At 33.3% G+C, this 21573-nt stretch overlaps 1 protein-coding gene across 1 annotated transcript in view; it reads right to left on the bottom strand.

Moving 5' to 3' along the window:
- The window catches only part of MS3_00005040 (uncharacterized protein), a 54111-nt gene extending 42058 nt beyond the window's left edge, over window positions 1-12053 (bottom strand). Inside the window, exon 1 of the mRNA XM_051213055.1 lies at window positions 11895-12053. The gene's annotated coding sequence lies outside the window, so the exon portion shown is untranslated. The remainder of the gene's footprint in view (window positions 1-11894) is intronic.
- Window positions 12054-21573: the final 9520 nt, after the last annotated feature.

Raw genomic sequence — 21573 nt, 5'->3', positions numbered from 1 at the left:
GCGAATGAATCAATTGTGTTTGTTGGTTGAAATGTTTTTTAATTATATGACATTGTTAGCAGATGATTCTTATAATTATTGATGATAAGCGTTTGATTCAAGATGTTATCGATAGTGATGGCTGAAATTTTTATCAGTTACTGTTGGGATGTGGGGATTGTGTGCGGATCATCTCGACATTGTCATATTTTCATACGATATCTAGAATAGATATATTATGTCCTGGAGGTGTAATCAACAACTGGATGATTCATACTTTTGCTGCTAAAAATATGAGGAACATACGTGTTGAATAAGCTACTGACTGTTCTGATTTAGTAGCTAACCGGATATCTCATCGAGAGTTTGAGGCAATAAGTAAAATCTTTGTGTGAACATCAACTCTGAGATGGATGTACATTCATCTGACGAGTTCTGGGCAGGACAAAACACTTGACATGGATTTCACAGCTAGTCAAGATCCAGCTTTATTAGGTTGTATATTCATCAATCCGTAATGATTCTCAACAAAGTTTAGTTTATTGAGAATTTAACAATGGAGAAATGTCACCTAAATCTATTTTTGATGTTAAACAAATCTACATGTGGGATTTTATTTGCGTGAAGTCAAACATATACGTGTATGTGCTTTTTTTTATAGAAATGTTATGTTGTTTCTGTTCAAGGAAAGCTCACCCTCGTGTAAAATTTATTATTGCATAACGGTTATCAGTTCACAACGGACAAGTATTTTCTTTTATCAAATATCACAAAATCACGCGTTAACTGGCGTCAGGAATGAAAACTTTTCAGTCGCTTCCACTTATCGTTGAGTCTGATATTGAGGTTATTTCCTTATTTCAAGTCAGTCTGAAAATAGAATAACAAACTTTATCACGGTGATATTTTATTCCTGCTTGTTGTTCTACATAATCACCCTCTGAAATTTTTATTTAGTCTAATTTGATGTGTCTACTTTACAGTTAAGAAAAAAGCTATGCTCCTTTTTAACTGTTCTGAATCTTGAAGGAAAGACATTTTTACTGTATATTTCAAATTAAAAAAACAAACAAACAAACGAAATTTGTTATTTTGACAAACTAATATTCAAAAACCTAAACATTCCCACAGAATTTGAAAATGATAACCACATTTTAATATGCAATTAAGATAGTGGCTAGTAGTAGAGTCTAGGGGATATGTTTCATTCTATGAGGGCTCATCAAGTTTATGTATCTGATCTCACTTTGATACTTGAACTCAGGTTTAAATCTTGTATGTAACGGTTTAAACATTAAACGCTTCACACAGCAAGCTACCTATTCAAGGTAGACACTACTTTGTTAAACAAGAAATAACACATTAGTATTGATTTACATTTTATTGTTCTTTTTATTAAGGACTGTGTTTTGTCGGATGCAAATGAAAAGTTCAATACAAACATTGTTTATTTTGAAAGGTAGTAAGTCTGGTTTTGCTGATAGGGATTAATACGTTGGTGTATTGTTAATTTAAAAATACAAAAGAATGGCAAATAGTAATAAATCAGTGTACATTTCAGAAAAATGTAGCCATTTCAGCACATTATTTATAAGCTCTAGTAAATGTTACTTATCTCGGCACAATTTTATTTGTAGTTATATCCAGTGCTTAATAACTGAGAATTACATTTCATCTGCCAGAAACACACACACATAAATACATAAATTCCTTGTTTTCACAAACTGAATATTCATATAAGTAATTTCTCGTTACTATTTATCATTCTTAATAGTAGGTTGAATAATAAAGATTTACTGTACATTGTATGAGTGATAGTTCAAATACCACCTATTTTTGATTGAGATCATGGACCGATTGATGTGAGATCACCATAGAAAACCTAAAATCACTGGGCGGCCTCTCCGTTCTACTGTGAGACTCCTCAATAGTGCGCACTCACGATCCCACTCGCGGGATTCGAATCCGGACCCTTCAATCTCGCGCGCGAACACTGAATCTCTAGATCACTAAGCCGGCATCCGACGGTATTAATGTCTAGCCTCACCCAATCCACGAAACCGCTTGAACATCTTCCATTGTATTCAGGTAGATACTTGTCTCTACCTGACTTGAATTAGCTCTACTGGTCACGGCATTTAACTAGAACCCTGAGAATTACCTCACAAAACTAGTTACTGTTGAGCACATGGGATTGTGCATGCAAACTGATGAGGAGTCTCACAAAAGAATGAAACGGCCGCTCAGTGCTTCTAGGTTTTCAATGGTGATCTAACATCAATCAGTTCTCATTCAAAAACCTAACAATCTCCACACCCCCATACTGATTATCACTTATTTGTAGGAAGAAATGAACAAGTTGTTTTCTTTACAATTATATTGATATCCCACTTTTCAACTAATGTATTCATTACTGAAGGTTCTATATTCTTATAAAATTTGTTATATTTTGCATCACATTTTATAGCCCATCGTATTTGATTACAGTAGAGGATTAATAATTTATTTTATAATACAATGATAATTTGTAGATATCATTATCATTGTTTAATTTGATAGTTTAGAATAAATTAGGCATAGGGTAGATTTTTATAAATAAATTAATGCATTTATAGTATTCCAATGAGTAGAAAAATTAAATTTTCTGACGTTTCGTAACTGAATGTAAACTACTTCTTCAGAGGATTAATAGCCGAATCCGAATTAATCCGGGTTTAAATAGTACAAAGGAAAAACACAAGAATATTATTTGCGATCATTAAAAAGACAGATATGAACAATTCAATGTCATGTTATTCGAGTCAAAGTGATTTATAAGCGACATGTGCATAAATTTGTGTGTATGTGTGTGTGTGTGACCTTTATGGTGCAAAGGGATAAAGTTTAATTTGATTGATCACACATAATATTCTTACATTGTTCCTTTATACTATTTAAATTTGGATCAATTTTGACTTGGTCATTTGATTATTCCCTGAAGAAGCGACTTATAGTGAGTGACGAAACGTCAAAAAATCTAATTTATTTATTCATTTGAAATATTACAAATATATTGTTTTTATTTATAATAATTATTACTATTTGGACAGATTTCGGAACTCTTTTATTCCTAGAAATTGATTATTATTCTTCTAATTAAAAATAGTACACTAAAAATACACTTAATACTTTAAGTGAAACAACTTCCATATTGTTCAATATAAAAGTTCAATTGAAATGAATTTACCAGAGTCTACAATTGAATGTTTATTTATTTACGGATTGACTTTAACTGATAAAGAGCTGAAAACTAAAAAAGTATACAACAATAATTTGATTCTTTATGTATTTAGTAACTAAGATGGTAACAGCTGTTCAATTTTTCATGATACTTTTCTTTTTGTTTTTCTCTTTATTTTTGTACAACGATTTATCAGCTGTAATCAATTCTCAATGAAAATTATGTCAAAACATCTTAGTTATCATTTAATGGATAAAATAATTGAATTATACTTCATTATTATTATTACCATTATTGGTTCATAATGTTAAATAATAAGTAATTTTGTACTAAGTGATTGTTTAGTAAAGTTTAAAGTAAACACCCGTTTTTTCTTTTAAATGTTTCAATGACAATTAGAAAAAGCCAAGTATCTTGACTTGAAGTTAGAAGACATGAAATAGGCATCGATATGAATCGATTACTGGTAGATGTTAAAATAAAGAATTTAGGTAAATGTATAAAGAAAATCTTTAAAAGTATAAAATCTATTTGGATTGTAAGTATGGACATTTGTGGAGATTGTAGTATTTTTACATTTGAACTCATGAGTTAAGAGAAGCTAGGCCACTATTGAAAACCTGGAAGTACTGGATGGTCATCTCGTTTTAGTATTCACAATCCCGCAGGCGGAACAAGGACCCAGGATGTATGATCTCGTGCGCGAACTCTTAGCCTCTAGACCACTGGGTTGACTGACATCCAACAACGTTAATGTCTAACTTCAGTCGATATATGATCTTGCACAACCCTGAGTTGGATAACTGTTTCACACTCAACACGGACTAGTCTCCACTGGTTACGGCTTATTACTAGAGCTTCAGGATTCTTTATATGAAATAAACATTGATTTGATATGATACTTAATACTTGTAAGTTGGGAAGATGGGAAGCATAAAGTTTATTTTAAGCCTATTTTACTGATTCCCTGTTTTAACATTACATAATAGCTAGTCAAACAAAGCATAAATGTAACTTTAAAATATCATGAATTCTTGTGAAGCTAAGCCAGTTAAAACATGGAAAATAAAAGTCACTACTGTAAGTGACAAAGAAGACTTGAAGCAAAGAGGCTTCAGTCACATGGTTTAAGCATATTCTAAGAGAGAAACTGATTTTTTAAAATTTATGCTTTTAATCCGTACTCTTAAACATGTCACAAAATTGAATATGCATTAATTAGACTGTTGAATGTACTTTGATAATTTTGAAATTATCCTAACATTCATGAATTTAATAATTTCATTATGATGGACGTTACTTACTGATCAGATAAAGAAAAACGGAAAAAATATCAATATACATAGTGGATGTACATTTAAAGAGCGTAGATTTCCATATTATTCTTTAAAGAAATATTCTCTCAAGCTATTCATACCCAATGTAACTTCACGGAAAGATGTGGTTGAGGAAATTGATAATTGCCTTATATTTTTTTTTTATAATTTCTGATGGTATTTTATTATTCAGATTGTAGTGTGGCTTTTAAACTAAGTGACTCGATATAAACATGAGCTTTACCCTAATGTTTAATGTATTGAGACAGTCAATATGCTGAATATGAGTTACTTGCTGGATGGTGTTTACCAGCAAAGGATATTTGCGAAATTTAGAAACATTATATTTGTAGTAACTTTAAGTATCAAAGTCATAGATCACTGATAATGAGTTTTAAATCTAAATTCACTGTCTCCTGACAAATGTTTCAGACATTTGATTAACAAAGGATTTAAAAAAAGATGTTTTTAGTCACATTACCACTTATGGTTTGAATTATTTCTTTCTGATTAGCATTTTTTAGCGAGTTAGTTTGCTACAGAATGGGGTGGCTAACCCCATGCTAAACCCTCCTTCTTCACCCGAGCTTGAGACCGGCAGTAGCCCCAGAGGGGTTCCAGTCAGAATTTTCAAAATGTATTTTTCTGTGCTTACGAAGAGTGTTTGAGCTAATACACTATCATTAGTTTTTATATGTAACTAAATGGATGCTGAATTAATACCTTTAGGGTAAAACGCTCTTCATGAGACTGACAGTTCTGCATTTGATCTTTGGCAAGGTAATGTATAGTCACTACTTAGAATTCCCATATTATGACAAAACAGCTATTCGGTACTTCCTGAAATCAGTCCATGAAGTCCATATAGCATATAAATACGTTAATTTCTGAAAATTACACTTAGTAAATGTATCTCAGTCGTTATGAAAAATATAGTTTAGATGTTTAACTCTCAACAATAAAATCAAAATTACATGTAAATAATAAGTATTTAAGGTGTCGTTATCTAGATAAAGTACAATTTTGAGTACAGTTTTTGTAAATTGCTTTAATATTACATATTCACTGTTTGAACAATGAAGATTAAAGAATAAAGCAAATTAAATAAAGCTAACCAATACTAAAGAAATATTTTTTGATTGAAATCATGATCCGATTGATGTTAGACCATAACTGAAAACCTGGAGTCACTGGACGGTCGGTTCGTCCTATTGTGGGACTCATCACGTCCACGATCCTGCTCGCGGAGTTCTTATGTTTATGCAAAGTTGACTATCTTTTGATTACTTTGAAAAAAATTGATAAAAGGATACTCTCATTTAGAGTTTTCTTAACAGTAAATATACTGGTATTTTGTACAATTTGGAGTATCTTCTATCACTTATCACTCAAAGTCATGAGGTATAGTCATCTAAGTTTGAAACATCACCAGTAGCGTATACTTATAACCACATACAAAAACAGGATATAAAATACATGCTTAAAAATTAATTTTATTAGATGATCATGTTATAAATGGCATAAACTATGTAAAGACTGCCACTTATAATATAATTAGATTTCGTTACAAAGATGTACTATTGTAAAATACATTCTAAATAATTCCTTACAGTAGAATTTGAGACAAGTTTCTCCTAATTCAAAATCTTCCTGAGTGTTTTTCGAAAATATAAACGTCAGTTCAGCAAACCTATATAGCAGTAAAGATTGTTCAACTCAGTACTGAACACCAACGACTATAATCTATAAATCTTTACACCTGATAAATATGAATACCGTAGAATTGGTTCGCAGTTGCTGATTCAATGTAGAGGACTTCAAAGTTTGAAACAATGGGTACGTTGCTTGGATCTTAGTATGAATCTAAACATAAGTGCATATACATTTAGTTAATAAGTCTCTGTTGGGGACGATAGATCCCCAAAACTCAAATTTTGTAGTTTACTTATCGATTAAATGTGCAGATAGGTCAATTCATGAACTATCGATTAAAGGCGCAAATAGGTCAATTGATGAACTATCGATTAAATGTACAAATAGGTCAATTGATGAACTATCGATTAAATGTTCAAATAGCAGTCAATTGTTGATTAATGTTCAAAAATCTTCCATGACAATATCGATTGTAAATATTTGTATAAATACGCTTGACTTGTATGCTTGATCTGATCTGCCTGCCTGACTTGTTATCTGCTGTTGTCTGTAGAATACACTTTCTACACCTTACCCAGACTTCTTGATCGAGTTAGCAGAGTTGGGGACAACGGACCAGAATAGGCTATCGAGTCGCTGAATCATTGATCCTTCGTTCGTTCGAGTAAGACGCATCAGTAATCGCATTCAAGCAATAACGAAGCATAACAATTGGCGACGGGGTAAAAAAAAGAACAATCCAAAGTCAGCCTTCAGCATCCAGATTTGTCATCAGTGTCCTTCAGCAACATTGGTCATTAATCAAACAGTAATTTTCATTACCGGTGCTGAATAAAAAAAAGACTCTCCCTTCCGATCGAGTACAGCTGCTATTTGAAAGACAGTTGGAGTTTTTAGTCAAATTACGCACGCAGCTGTTAAATCACTCATGCTTTGGAGATGCAACGGAAGTGGATGGATTGATCTCTCAACTGCACACAGAGCTGGAAAATGTTTACAGCCCCAATGAATCCCCGATAAACCGTATTTCAAACGGTACAACAGTCACTCAAAATTCGCCCAGTGGTCCAGTCCTCTCCATTCCAGAAACATGCCCGGTAATGGACTCAAACTCCATTATCCCCAAAACAGAATGTGCAGACGGTGACTTATCCAGCTCACAAACACACTCCCTGGTAAATGCTCATAGAATTGTCGCAATAACCACCCATGAAACAGAAAACAAATCGAGCAGTACACTGAATACAACTGCTTCAAATGGTTCTCATCAGTCTGCGGCAGATGTTTTTGACAAATCTTATTATCAAGATTCTCTTTTACCAGAAAATATGTCAGATGCATCAAATGATGATCAAAAACTTAATACAATTTTGATAGATGCTAATTACCTTGATGATCCATTATCTACAAATAAGATTCCAAATAAATTTGGTCACAATATTTCAGAAGAATTAAACTTCGAACACCTCATATCAAGTGTCGTTCAGCCTCAAGACTTAGTCACTTTCAGTCAATTCTCTGTTCAGTGCGATAAATATGTCTTAAATAAATTCAAGTTAATTATAACGTGGGCATATGAGGATCCAACACTGTTTCGTGGGGGAGGATGGACCTGGAAAACTTAAAATCCGGATATCAACTCCGGATCTTCTAAAAGGGGAGGAGTGTTGGGGACGATAGATCCCCAAAACTCAAATTTTGTAATTTACTTATCGATTAAATGTGCAGATAGGTCAATTCATGAACTATCGATTAAAGGCGCAAATAGGTCAATTGATGAACTATCGATTAAATGTACAAATAGGTCAATTGATGAACTATCGATTAAATGTTCAAATAGCAGTCAATTGTTGATTAATGTTCAAAAATCTTCCATGACAATATCGATTGTAAATATTTGTATAAATACGCTTGACTTGTATGCTTGATCTGATCTGCCTGCCTGACTTGTTATCTGCTGTTGTCTGTAGAATACACTTTCTACACCTTACCCAGACTTCTTGATCGAGTTAGCAGAGTTGGGGACAACGGACCAGAATAGGCTATCGAGTCGCTGAATCATTGATCCTTCGTTCGTTCGAGTAAGACGCATCAGTAATCGCATTCAAGCAATAACGAAGCATAACAATTGGCGACGGGGTAAAAAAGAACAATCCAAAGTCAGCCTTCAGCATCCAGATTTGTCATCAGTGTCCTTCAGCAACATTGGTCATTAATCAAACAGTAATTTTCATTACCGGTGCTGAATAAAAAAAAGACTCTCCCTTCCGATCGAGTACAGCTGCTATTTGAAAGACAGTTGGAGTTTTTAGTCAAATTACGCACGCAGCTGTTAAATCACTCATGCTTTGGAGATGCAACGGAAGTGGATGGATTGATCTCTCAACTGCACACAGAGCTGGAAAATGTTTACAGCCCCAATGAATCCCCGATAAACCGTATTTCAAACGGTACAACAGTCACTCAAAATTCGCCCAGTGGTCCAGTCCTCTCCATTCCAGAAACATGCCCGGTAATGGACTCAAACTCCATTATCCCCAAAACAGAATGTGCAGACGGTGACTTATCCAGCTCACAAACACACTCCCTGGTAAATGCTCATAGAATTGTCGCAATAACCACCCATGAAACAGAAAACAAATCGAGCAGTACACTGAATACAACTGCTTCAAATGGTTCTCATCAGTCTGCGGCAGATGTTTTTGACAAATCTTATTATCAAGATTCTCTTTTACCAGAAAATATGTCAGATGCATCAAATGATGATCAAAAACTTAATACAATTTTGATAGATGCTAATTACCTTGATGATCCATTATCTACAAATAAGATTCCAAATAAATTTGGTCACAATATTTCAGAAGAATTAAACTTCGAACACCTCATATCAAGTGTCGTTCAGCCTCAAGACTTAGTCACTTTCAGTCAATTCTCTGTTCAGTGCGATAAATATGTCTTAAATAAATTCAAGTTAATTATAACGTGGGCATATGAAGATCCAACACTGTTTCGTGGGGAGGATGGACCTGGAAAACTTAAAATCCGGATATCAACTCCGGATCTTCTAAAAGGGGAGGAGTGTTGGGGACGATAGATCCCCAAAACTCAAATTTTGTAATTTACTTATCGATTAAATGTGCAGATAGGTCAATTCATGAACTATCGATTAAAGGCGCAAATAGGTCAATTGATGAACTATCGATTAAATGTACAAATAGGTCAATTGATGAACTATCGATTAAATGTTCAAATAGCAGTCAATTGTTGATTAATGTTCAAAAATCTTCCATGACAATATCGATTGTAAATATTTGTATAAATACGCTTGACTTGTATGCTTGATCTGATCTGCCTGCCTGACTTGTTATCTGCTGTTGTCTGTAGAATACACTTTCTACACCTTACCCAGACTTCTTGATCGAGTTAGCAGAGTTGGGGACAACGGACCAGAATAGGCTATCGAGTCGCTGAATCATTGATCCTTCGTTCGTTCGAGTAAGACGCATCAGTAATCGCATTCAAGCAATAACGAAGCATAACAATTGGCGACGGGGTAAAAAAAAGAACAATCCAAAGTCAGCCTTCAGCATCCAGATTTGTCATCAGTGTCCTTCAGCAACATTGGTCATTAATCAAACAGTAATTTTCATTACCGGTGCTGAATAAAAAAGACTCTCCCTTCCGATCGAGTACAGCTGCTATTTGAAAGACAGTTGGAGTTTTTAGTCAAATTACGCACGCAGCTGTTAAATCACTCATGCTTTGGAGATGCAACGGAAGTGGATGGATTGATCTCTCAACTGCACACAGAGCTGGAAAATGTTTACAGCCCCAATGAATCCCCGATAAACCGTATTTCAAACGGTACAACAGTCACTCAAAATTCGCCCAGTGGTCCAGTCCTCTCCATTCCAGAAACATGCCCGGTAATGGACTCAAACTCCATTATCCCCAAAACAGAATGTGCAGACGGTGACTTATCCAGCTCACAAACACACTCCCTGGTAAATGCTCATAGAATTGTCGCAATAACCACCCATGAAACAGAAAACAAATCGAGCAGTACACTGAATACAACTGCTTCAAATGGTTCTCATCAGTCTGCGGCAGATGTTTTTGACAAATCTTATTATCAAGATTCTCTTTTACCAGAAAATATGTCAGATGCATCAAATGATGATCAAAAACTTAATACAATTTTGATAGATGCTAATTACCTTGATGATCCATTATCTACAAATAAGATTCCAAATAAATTTGGTCACAATATTTCAGAAGAATTAAACTTCGAACACCTCATATCAAGTGTCGTTCAGCCTCAAGACTTAGTCACTTTCAGTCAATTCTCTGTTCAGTGCGATAAATATGTCTTAAATAAATTCAAGTTAATTATAACGTGGGCATATGAAGATCCAACACTGTTTCGTGGGGGAGGATGGACCTGGAAAACTTAAAATCCGGATATCAACTCCGGATCTTCTAAAAAGGGGAGGAGTGTTGGGGACGATAGATCCCCAAAACTCAAATTTTGTAGTTTACTTATCGATTAAATGTGCAGATAGGTCAATTCATGAACTATCGATTAAAGGCGCAAATAGGTCAATTGATGAACTATCGATTAAATGTACAAATAGGTCAATTGATGAACTATCGATTAAATGTTCAAATAGCAGTCAATTGTTGATTAATGTTCAAAAATCTTCCATGACAATATCGATTGTAAATATTTGTATAAATACGCTTGACTTGTATGCTTGATCTGATCTGCCTGCCTGACTTGTTATCTGCTGTTGTCTGTAGAATACACTTTCTACACCTTACCCAGACTTCTTGATCGAGTTAGCAGAGTTGGGGACAACGGACCAGAATAGGCTATCGAGTCGCTGAATCATTGATCCTTCGTTCGTTCGAGTAAGACGCATCAGTAATCGCATTCAAGCAATAACGAAGCATAACAGTCTCATATAGAAAAAGACAAGTATTGGGGTTTCCATTTCCATAATTTTTTTAAAAAGTATAACGAAAGTCTGCATTTTCAAAATATTTATTATGGAGCTAGAAGTGTAATCCACAAGATGCATACTTTGTTCTATTTGAGACTCATTATCGAAATAGACTAACATCATAGTTCTGATGTAAATACTGAAATCAGAATCTAGTATATAACGCTCGAAAAATCAACGGTTTACACACTGGGTTACTGAGTCCAGATAGCTACTGAGGAGTTCATAGTTTTCCACTGTATATATTCGGTATTACAATTTTTCAGTTTCTTTTGTCATATGTAAAGATAAATTCAATTGTTAAGTCCTGAATAAAGTGAAACATAGATTCATAATAAATATGCTGAAAACTACTGACCAAGGGATATATTTAAAAAGTCATGTGGTGAAAAAGAACAAACAGAAGTTTCGTACATTAACAACAAGAAACTACCAACCTTGACAAACAACATTTTAATAGTTTTAATACGAAGGTATTTATTCAAAGAACCTATAATCTAATCAAGATCAATCTCTTCTTAAATATGAACAATGAGAAAATAGAAAATCACTTATAACTGATACACTGTAGAACCAAGCTAATATCTACAGATGTTTGATACAATCTGCTTTTTTTCTAACAAATTCTAATTCCAATTTCATTTCATAATAGACATCATTTATACCACATTTTAAAAACAACAACAATAAAACTCATACTTATGGAACTACTTATTTACTTACCAACAGTATTGGTTTATACTTGAAAACTTAATCATCATATAGCTATTAAAAAAGAACATAATAGATTCTTTTAGTTCATAACAGTACAATTCTCCTTTAGTAGAAAAAAAGAAATCTGATAATTATATATGATTTGTCATATATATCCACATAATAAACAAATCCCAGATGATCTTCATGTAATGAGTTATATCAAAGTTTCATATATAAATAAATAACTAAAACGATATTTGAGTTCCTTGTCAAAAAGTAATTTTTTTTCTTTTTTAAAAAGAGAAAAAAAATCTTGAAAAATATTTATGATCCACTAAAATAACTAATCATAACCAAGTTTTATTCTAATTTATCATGTATAGATCATGATTGACCAATCAGAATTAAGTTGTGTGCTAAATAGAATGAAGTTTGAAAATGAATGCACCAATCATTGATTAGTTAAGTTTCTTAGAGCTAATCAAAACAAACAAACAAAAAAAAATAGTTTTTTTGAGTTTCATTAGAAAATTTATTAGTTTTATAAGTTTTCATAATAAACAATTATTATCTTTACTATTTTCATAATTATATGGATAATGTACAAGTCATTATATTGTTATGGAACAAAATGATCAATGTAATAGTGTATTATATAAGAACTTTCATCTAAATTTGATTGAATAGTTTCACAGTATTTGAACGTCAAGTTGATGTGAGACATTCAAGAGGAAGAATGTATTTGTAAAATCTCAGTGAATGAATTTTGATGTAAATTTAACGTTTCATCTGGTAATCTGATCGAAGCTTCTTCAATGAAATATAATCAAACATCAAAATTATCAAATATAAATAGGTACATGGTTCTCCAGTTTACTGTTTACTAAATAGATCATCCAATCAACGTTAACAATGTTTGAGATAGGTATTTGCATTAGTGTGTAAGAGACATGTGTTATGAAATGAAAAGTGTTAAAATATCAGATTGTGTGTATACGTGAGTAGTGTGAGAAGAAATTTCATTCACTATATATATTGTCTTCGGTCGGTGAATATTAAGAACACATACAATTTTCATAAATAATATGAACTGAAAATGTCACAGCATGCATAACATGAAGATGAATAAACAAGATAAAAGAATGAATTGAAAGAGGGAGAATGTATTTTAATTGAAAGCTTGTGTTATTTTAATGTTCCAGTCAATTGTTTAACATATTCAGATAAGATAACCGATTTGAATTGTTGAATGTAATATCTGTTAATTAGTTGATGTGATATAGATAGAATAGAACACGGAGTTCAGGTTTACTTACTAATTATTAGTTGCCATGAGACAGTTATTTGTATTCCCTATCTCCTATTATTAGTGTTTGGATTAGCCCTTATATGTAGAGCTTCGGTGGTTATTCTTCCTTTGTCAGAATTAAAACCTTTTTGAAGGATTTTTGTGCTATTGAAATCAGTTGTATGATCCGATTCTATCAAGTGTAATGCTATCGCTGATTTGTGTTCAAGTTTTCTTACCTCAATTGAAGATTTAGGAGAACAGTACGCTTATCAGTGTAATATTGTATTTAATAAGAATTTTCGTTGAAATTTGATCAAATAGTTTCACAGTATTTGGGCGCCAAGTTGATGTGAGACATTAAAGAGAAAGAATGTATTTGTAAAATCTCAGTGAATGAATTTTGATGTAAATTTAACGTTTCATCTGGTAATCTGATCGAAGCTTCTTCAAGAAAATATAATCAAACATCAATATTATCAAATATAAATAGGTACATGGTTCTCCGGTTTACTGTATACACACTAAAATAGTTACATACTTTAAACATTGTTAACCTTGATTGGATGATCTATTCAGTAAATTTACTTGAAAATTCATTCACTGAGATTTTACAAATATATTCCTACTCTTTCATGTCTATAATCCGTTAGATTGTTTGATTGTCTACTAAACCATTAAGTGTTAGAATTAATTTTTCATGTCATTAACAATTAAATTGTATAAATAACCGAATGAAATGTATTTATAAAACTGTATATATAATTATTAACTAGACATATAATGAAATACAGTAAACAGAGGTGATGTGACTTCTTGTAGAATACTTTATTACATAACATTACTAATATGTATATACCTATAGATATAGATACTAATGTGTTTATAACTAAAGACATATGATCAGTTACTTCGTCAGTTGTATTTCATATAGTATATATTAATTGAAATAATAATAATAAATATGCATAACACATGGTATTCACATGTTTGTCTCAGTATGCATTAGTAACTAAATTGATTGTTTTAATTCATTATTCTTATAATTCACTTTCCAATTGTTAGTTTCAGTAATGAATAGTAAATTACATGAAACTATTATTTAATAATCATTAATGTAATGGATTACGTGAACTGTAATATAATCAATGACACGTAGAGATAAGAAATGAATTGTATATATATTGTATTTCGAAAAATGACATGTGTTCTGTTTGTTTTTTTTTCTTTTTTTATATTTTAGTCTGAAATAATTTGTGTCAAAATACGTTGTTGTTGCTGGGTTTTTTTCTCTCGACATGTACATATATTAACCAAAAGAAAAATAGTAAAGAGAAAAAACAGCAACAACAACATATAAATTGAAAAGGGGAAGAATAGAAATAGTAGTTTTAATAGAATAGAAATCAGAAGATTCGGCTTATATGTATATATATATATATATATTGACAATGTCAGTGATGGCACGAACTAATCATTTTATAGTGTTATGTATTAACTAAGAATGGATGCATGAACCATAGTATTTGTTAGAACATAGTAATCAAGAAAAAATCCTAAATTCTAGATTTGTCATACTGTTGGATGAACTTTTCAAAGAAACTAACTTTAAAACTGAATTAATTTCAAATAATCATTTAATTTTTTTTTGAAAAAAAGACACGTTGTGAACCTGAATTTATTTGCGATTTGCATCACTGATTGACTATAGCTAGATAGTTAGTAAAAATCAGGATGTACTAAAGAAATGTCTTGTCATTTTATGATACCCTTCATCAACAGCTATTAATGGTCTAGCAAGCAATCAAGTTTATGATGCATCTTAATACATAAGAAATGTAAATGAAAAGATTGAACGGTACAAAATGTAACTTGTTTTCTAGCAAGATAAAGAAAAATCATTTTATCTTTTTTTTCAAAAATTTCTTTGACAAAAGTTTCCCATTGATGTTTAGGACTGCAATTGATCAGTCTCTTATTGGCATATGGGTATCCAGTACGGATACGAAACGCGCGTCCTGGATTCTACTGCTAGCCACTATCCATCTTTGCTTATAAAAGCTTATGAATGAAGGCGATATCGAAGCAATATGCACAGTATGCACATATGACAATAACAGACTGATCAATTGCAGTCTTAAACCTCAATGGAAAGATTTAAGTAAAGCAATACCAAGTGATACTTCCTATATCTATAATGTACATAAATGAATAGACGAACATAAATAGAAATAAAATGAAATATGAAATACGTATAAGTCCTTAGTTCTCGAAAACAGAGATCAGTAAATTAATTTATTACAATGATTCACTTCTGACAGAGTTCACTGACGCTTGCTTCACAACCTCTTTGACAATACGTTTTTTGTTATGCCTCAATCACCATAGAATATTAAAAAAACCCATTTATTTGCAAACCTCTCCATACCTATATATACAACATTTTACTTTAAACGTTCCTATCGTGAATCAACCTACAGAATAAGCATGAATCTGAAATATTGAATCTCTTAAAAATCGGTTCCAAGATAAAACATTATTTGTTTATTTCCATATCAGCATAATTCATTCGTTTATAAATGATGTTATTTATTAAGGGTAAGGGATGGATTAAAGTTAAACAGTTTTTTATCATCTGTTTGGTTACTTATTAATTCATACGTATATATGTCACTACATATTTTTTCGTTTACAACTTCAACTGCTGTCAAAAATATGTTTATTTAATAGTGAATCCGTTAGTCAACTTAAGGTAGACCACTATGGAAAACCTGGAAGCACTGGACGGCTGTTCCATCCTAGTACTGAGGCCCTCAGTAGTAAACATTCACGATCCTGCTCGCTGGATTCGAACCCAAGATCTTTGATCTCGCGCGTGAATGTTTAACCTCTAGGGCATTGAGCTAGACTGCATCCATTTTCGTATTTGGCTTATTTTAATACCGCCATTCCCTAACGTGAGTTAAGTCGATAGTTTTATACGAGGATTGACGATATGTATATTTCGATAATAATTATTCCTACGACATTATTGGAGTCAGATAGTGAGCCACTAAAACTATTTAAGGAGTAAATATTTCTAAATCTATGGTAGATATTATTTATTTGTTAAACTTTCATTAAAGAACTTATTTCAAGTTAATATAGCTGTTAATAATACTTTAGTTTCTTTCATGTTCTGAAAACATCCTGTATCATTACATTGACATGATGGAAGAGATTAATTGTATATGAATAATTATATTTGTACCAGAGGCCGTAACTCCATTTTTGTTGAAAATCTTAAGGAATTTCTAGCTATGATAAGTAGACAGTCTAAAATATTTTAGTTTCCAACTGTTCAACTTCCACTGTCACTTTATGATAAAATCAATTTTTATATGATTCAAAATGTTTTCGAAGCATCCAACGTGATTGAATGAATCTTTTAAAACATTTTGTTCTCAAACATCAGTGCTAAATTAATCCTCTTCTCATAGTGGACAATCGAGTAAACGTAAGGATGTACACGTTATCAATTCCTATATATGAAGGTATTTTGTGGAGATGAATTTAATGTTTAATTATATTCTTCATAAATTAAGTTGAGGTATCATTGTTGATTATTCCAGGCATGAGTTTCGTGTTTTCTGCGAAACCTAAAAGTTCAGGTTTTCAACCCTAAGAGGTTCATGGGTGCACATCTTAGGAAGAAATACTTGTTCAAGGCTCACAATCTTTAAATGTTACCACAACTGAAGTGAATCTGTAATGTGTACTTTCTATATTTATATGTTCCAAAGTGAATATATTTACATTTTCAGACACTAACTAAACAAAATACTTTATCATAAGCAATTAATACTTTAAAACACTTGTCTAATTTTCTTAATGTATAAATCGAAAAGTATAAAGTAAACCGACAAACATTTAAAAACAACTATCTAGTTCTACCATCTGAAGTATCAGAAAACTTAGAAGAAGCTTACTGTTGAAAAGAATCTTGAATATATTCTCAATAAATTTTAATTATTCTTTTCCTAGGTAGTTTTTTTATGTGGTAAGCCAATCAGAAGTAGCCTAATGAGAAGGTCAATCGATGGCAATCAGAAGTGACCTGAAGGACAAGTACATCTCATTGGCTAGGGCTGCACATATGTATAAATGGGTATTTGTGCATTTAATTCGGTAACCTAATATACTTTCTTGCTCACTCGTGTGTTCTCGATCAAGTAGTCAGTTAGTAGTTGGCGCGCAGCACCTTGTGTAGCTGTAACGGATTTCAGACACCGCCCATCCCAGCACTTTCACCATATGTTTTAGTTCGGCTAAGTGTTTTTTCAGTAGTATTTTTTGAATAGAATCATTCAACGATTTAAACCTGTAAAAGATGACTGGTTGGCATCGCATTTCATTCCTTATAATATTTCAAAACATACACAATAATATTATGCACCTTAATAAGCGCATATATCAATACATTTGCTCAGACTTACAACTAGTCTCGTGTGATTTATTGCAGACTGTAAACTACAAGCGATAAGAGCGTGTAGCTAAATCAAGCAATTAAGTTTTATTACCAGTGATAGAATTTCATTCTCCATATTTACCAAGCGTTTGTTTCGGAAAATTTAAGTGAAGAAAATGTTACCTTTAGGACGAGATGGTAAGAATAAATCAATCTTAAAAAATCCAAACAATGCATAAAAACATGAATGCAGGTAATTCTTCAGTCAGTCAGCTACAACGTAGGACCAGGTACACATATGAATAGGTCCAAATTGACATACCTCATTATCACAACAAGATGAACACCGGATCCATCGAAGTAGTTAATTCAGTGGCGGTAATATAAAAAAGAAAGATTGTATATAAGGACATAGTACGGGAATAAAGAATTAGTTCGTAGAAACAAAGGTATAAAGTAATTTTAAACTCACGGTTTAAGAGAAGACATATAGTGTATACACCTACGTTATTGTCATCGATTCTAAGCCATATCACGCAGAGTCTCCAACCACTGATTACGATATTCAAGCGGACCACAACCAAATAATCTGCATCTATCAACAAGGCTCAGACCAGAAGTTAGTGACTTCAAGGACTGATGCCACGTTTTGGTTTGGCCGACCATAACTTTCTTCCAACCATCCACAGCACTAGTCAGCATCGCGCGTCGTGGTAATCGGTGTTCAGGCATACGTAACACGTGGCCCAACAATCTCAGTCGATGAAGATTTACAACCTCATCAATTTATCAAACCCCATTCCCTAATACCCTGCGTCTAACCTCATTATTACTTATCCAGTGGTCCCATTAGATGTGAGAAATATTTCTAAGGCATCTGTGTTCAAATGCTAGTAGCTTACAAGTATCTTCAACTCTTAATGGTCATGTTTTGTAGCCATAAATTAAAACACAACAAACTACTGCGCAGTAAATTCATCCATTATTTGTCAGACGGATATCTCGCCTTCGACATAGGTGACGTAGGTTGGCAAAAAGCAAACGAGATTTCTGAATCCATGAAGAGATTTCGTCAGAAACCAACCCATTAAAGCTGATCAGGCTTTCAGGATAATCGAAGCCGTCAATATGTTCGACTACTTCACTCTCTCTCCTTAGTTCAGGTGTTGATGCAGGCCAGTCCTGAAGCAACAATTTGCATTTAGAGGGAGAGAAACACATCCCAAAAATCCTGGCATTGTTGATCAGTGCTACCAAAAAACTGCATTTTATCAGTGTCATCACCAGACAGAAATGTCATCTGAGTATTTTTATTCGAAAAGTAGACCTCATGATAGGAGATCAATGCCCGAGAATTCAATCGACGAGAATGTTATTTCCATCAGTAGGTCTGTAGTGAAATCAAACAAAAATGGAGAAAGTGGACAGCCTTGACGGATACCACTTGAGGTTGCAAAATCGGTTGACAGTCCGCCATAAGCTTTGACTCGATTGGTAGTGTTCGAGTAAAGAGCCTTCACAAGGTTTATGTATTTCTGAGGTACGCCTTTCAATGACAGACACTGCCACAGAACATGCCGGTCGACGGAGTCAAATGCTGCTTTTAAGTCAGGAAAGACCATCATTGTTGAACGCCTATAGGTATGCCTATGTTCTAGAACCTGACGAATGGTGAATATGTGGTCGATGCAGCCACGACCAGGTCTGAAGCCAGCTTGATTTTCTCGTGTTTGCTGTTCACGAGTCTTAGTTAGGCATCCGATAATTATCGAGGCAACTATTTTAGATGCCATATTAGTCAAATTAATCCCTCTATGGTTGTCACAGGATGATTTCGACCCCTTCTTATATATTGGGACAATAAGTGATTGCGACCAGTCAGATGAGATTACGTCCAATTCCCAGATTTTAGCTAAAATATTAGTCAACACAACCGCTAAAATTAGACCACCCTACTTAAAGACCTCTAGAGCTAATCCATCTGAACTAGCTGCTCTTCTTTGTTTCAGATTAGCTATGGCTTTTTGAACTTTGATTAGAGTCAGGGAGCCTACTTCAATGTTCCATTCAGGCTGTTTGGGAATGAAGGGTAGTTTTAGAGTTGCTGGAAGCCGGCTGAACTACTCCGTTTTGGCCAGGTGAGGTCAAGTGAACGAGCACACTAGGATTATGGAGACACAGCATACATCAATGGTACGAGATTCTAGGGTTTAAACCAAGGATCCCTGCTGGTCGCGTACGTTGAAGGCTCCAATAAGTAGTTTGGGGCGAGGTTTCAGTAGACCGAGGACAGTGTTTCGCGCACTGGAATTATCGTCCATGATGACACCTGAGGACGAAGTCAAAAGGGAAAGTTTAGAATTGAAATTGGAAGTGATAGGAACATTGGAATGGAAGAAAATTGATTATGAACACAGTAATCATGAGTGCTGTTAGAGTCATGAGGGTTGTCATGGTAGGACCTTGAGGAACTATTGTTCTAGACAGTTCATTGCGATAGGCAAGTCCGACCACCAAGTCAAGGTAGCAGCAACTAACGAGCAAATGATTTGTAGGCTTCTTTAATCAACATACCTACATATTTCCTTATGTTTATAATTCGTAAACTTTACGTAGAAAATGTAAAATTCAAGGCGCCTATTTAATGTTTCTCGGGTTTTTTATTTGTTAAACCTAATAGCCAAAAGTTCTATCTTTTATGTCTTCTTAGCAAAACAGAAAAAAATTCCTTCGTTCCTTCTTTAGCATTGCACAGCATGATACAGATTGAAAACATTGGCAAACAAGATTCAATGATATTCATCTTAAATGCTGTGAATGAAAGCATTGATTAACGTAATAATAATAGTAATACTAATAACTATTACATAAGATTTCTCCAACCACTGTCTTTACAAATTGAGACTGTAATAAAGCATGACATTTTATAATGTAAGATTAAATGATATATTTATGAATAACTACTAACGAAATATAATAAACAGATGAATAGACCCTGACAAATAGTATCTAATAAGTAACGCCATTTAGAATTCACGAATATTCTGCTTAAATGAACTTTGATTGATGAAGGATCTTAACAAATATCCGGTTGGCGACAGTCAGTTCATTTGTATTTCATGCCTTATCTTTTCTTAGAGAAAACGTCAATTTATCGTCACTATCTTACTGATCTTCATAAAAATGATTTCCTCATTGTTCATCTGCATATAAATTTCAGAGTTTTGTTCCTCAGGGTTTATGTTGGTAGTCTGGTTAGCGTGCATAATACATAATTATCTAATGTTTTACATGTTATGGATGCTGAGGAATAATGTGCCAGTCATTATCATGTTAAGTCTAATGATGTCCTTGGACGTTAAATGAACATTTCCTATTGGCCGTTATTTATTCCACTCGTTAAATATTGTACAGATGTTGTTTTCTATTTTTATGGTACGATGTGGTCTGTTTGGTTAGTATATAAATAGAGTATGTTTGAAATATAACGATTCATAACTCAGAGGCTGTGACTTGCGTTCTAGACTCAACTGGCTGGGTTAGACAGGGAAGCGGGACCAATCGGGACTCTAGGTCGTCCTTAAGTGTTTTACGTGTCACTGTAATCGGTCGATAATATACGATGCTTATCAAAACCTGCAGTCCACTCGTTACAACATTACACCTTTTAGAAGATAGATCTACATATAGACATAAAAGATTGTTTGAAATTTATAGCATTATAGAATGATTTAATCTAGAAAGCGACTGAAAACTAGGGGTCACAGTGACTTCTTTTGTTTTCATGTGACAATAATAATCAACAGAAATCGAACCTTAAAAATATACGGTAAGAGATTTGTTTTAGATTACAGATTTAGGATCCATTGACTTACGTATTTAAATTCAATTCATTTGAAGCATACTGCACTGATCATCCGGGAAATAACACTTGCAATTACAATCCCGATTGGTAGAACAATAGGTTTATG

Source organism: Schistosoma haematobium, chromosome 3 (genome assembly GCF_000699445.3).
Source record: "Schistosoma haematobium chromosome 3, whole genome shotgun sequence".
Taxonomy (NCBI): Eukaryota; Metazoa; Platyhelminthes; class Trematoda; order Strigeidida; family Schistosomatidae; genus Schistosoma; species Schistosoma haematobium.
Note: the sequence above shows the minus strand (reverse complement) of the source record. Positions and strands in the feature narration are given on the sequence as shown.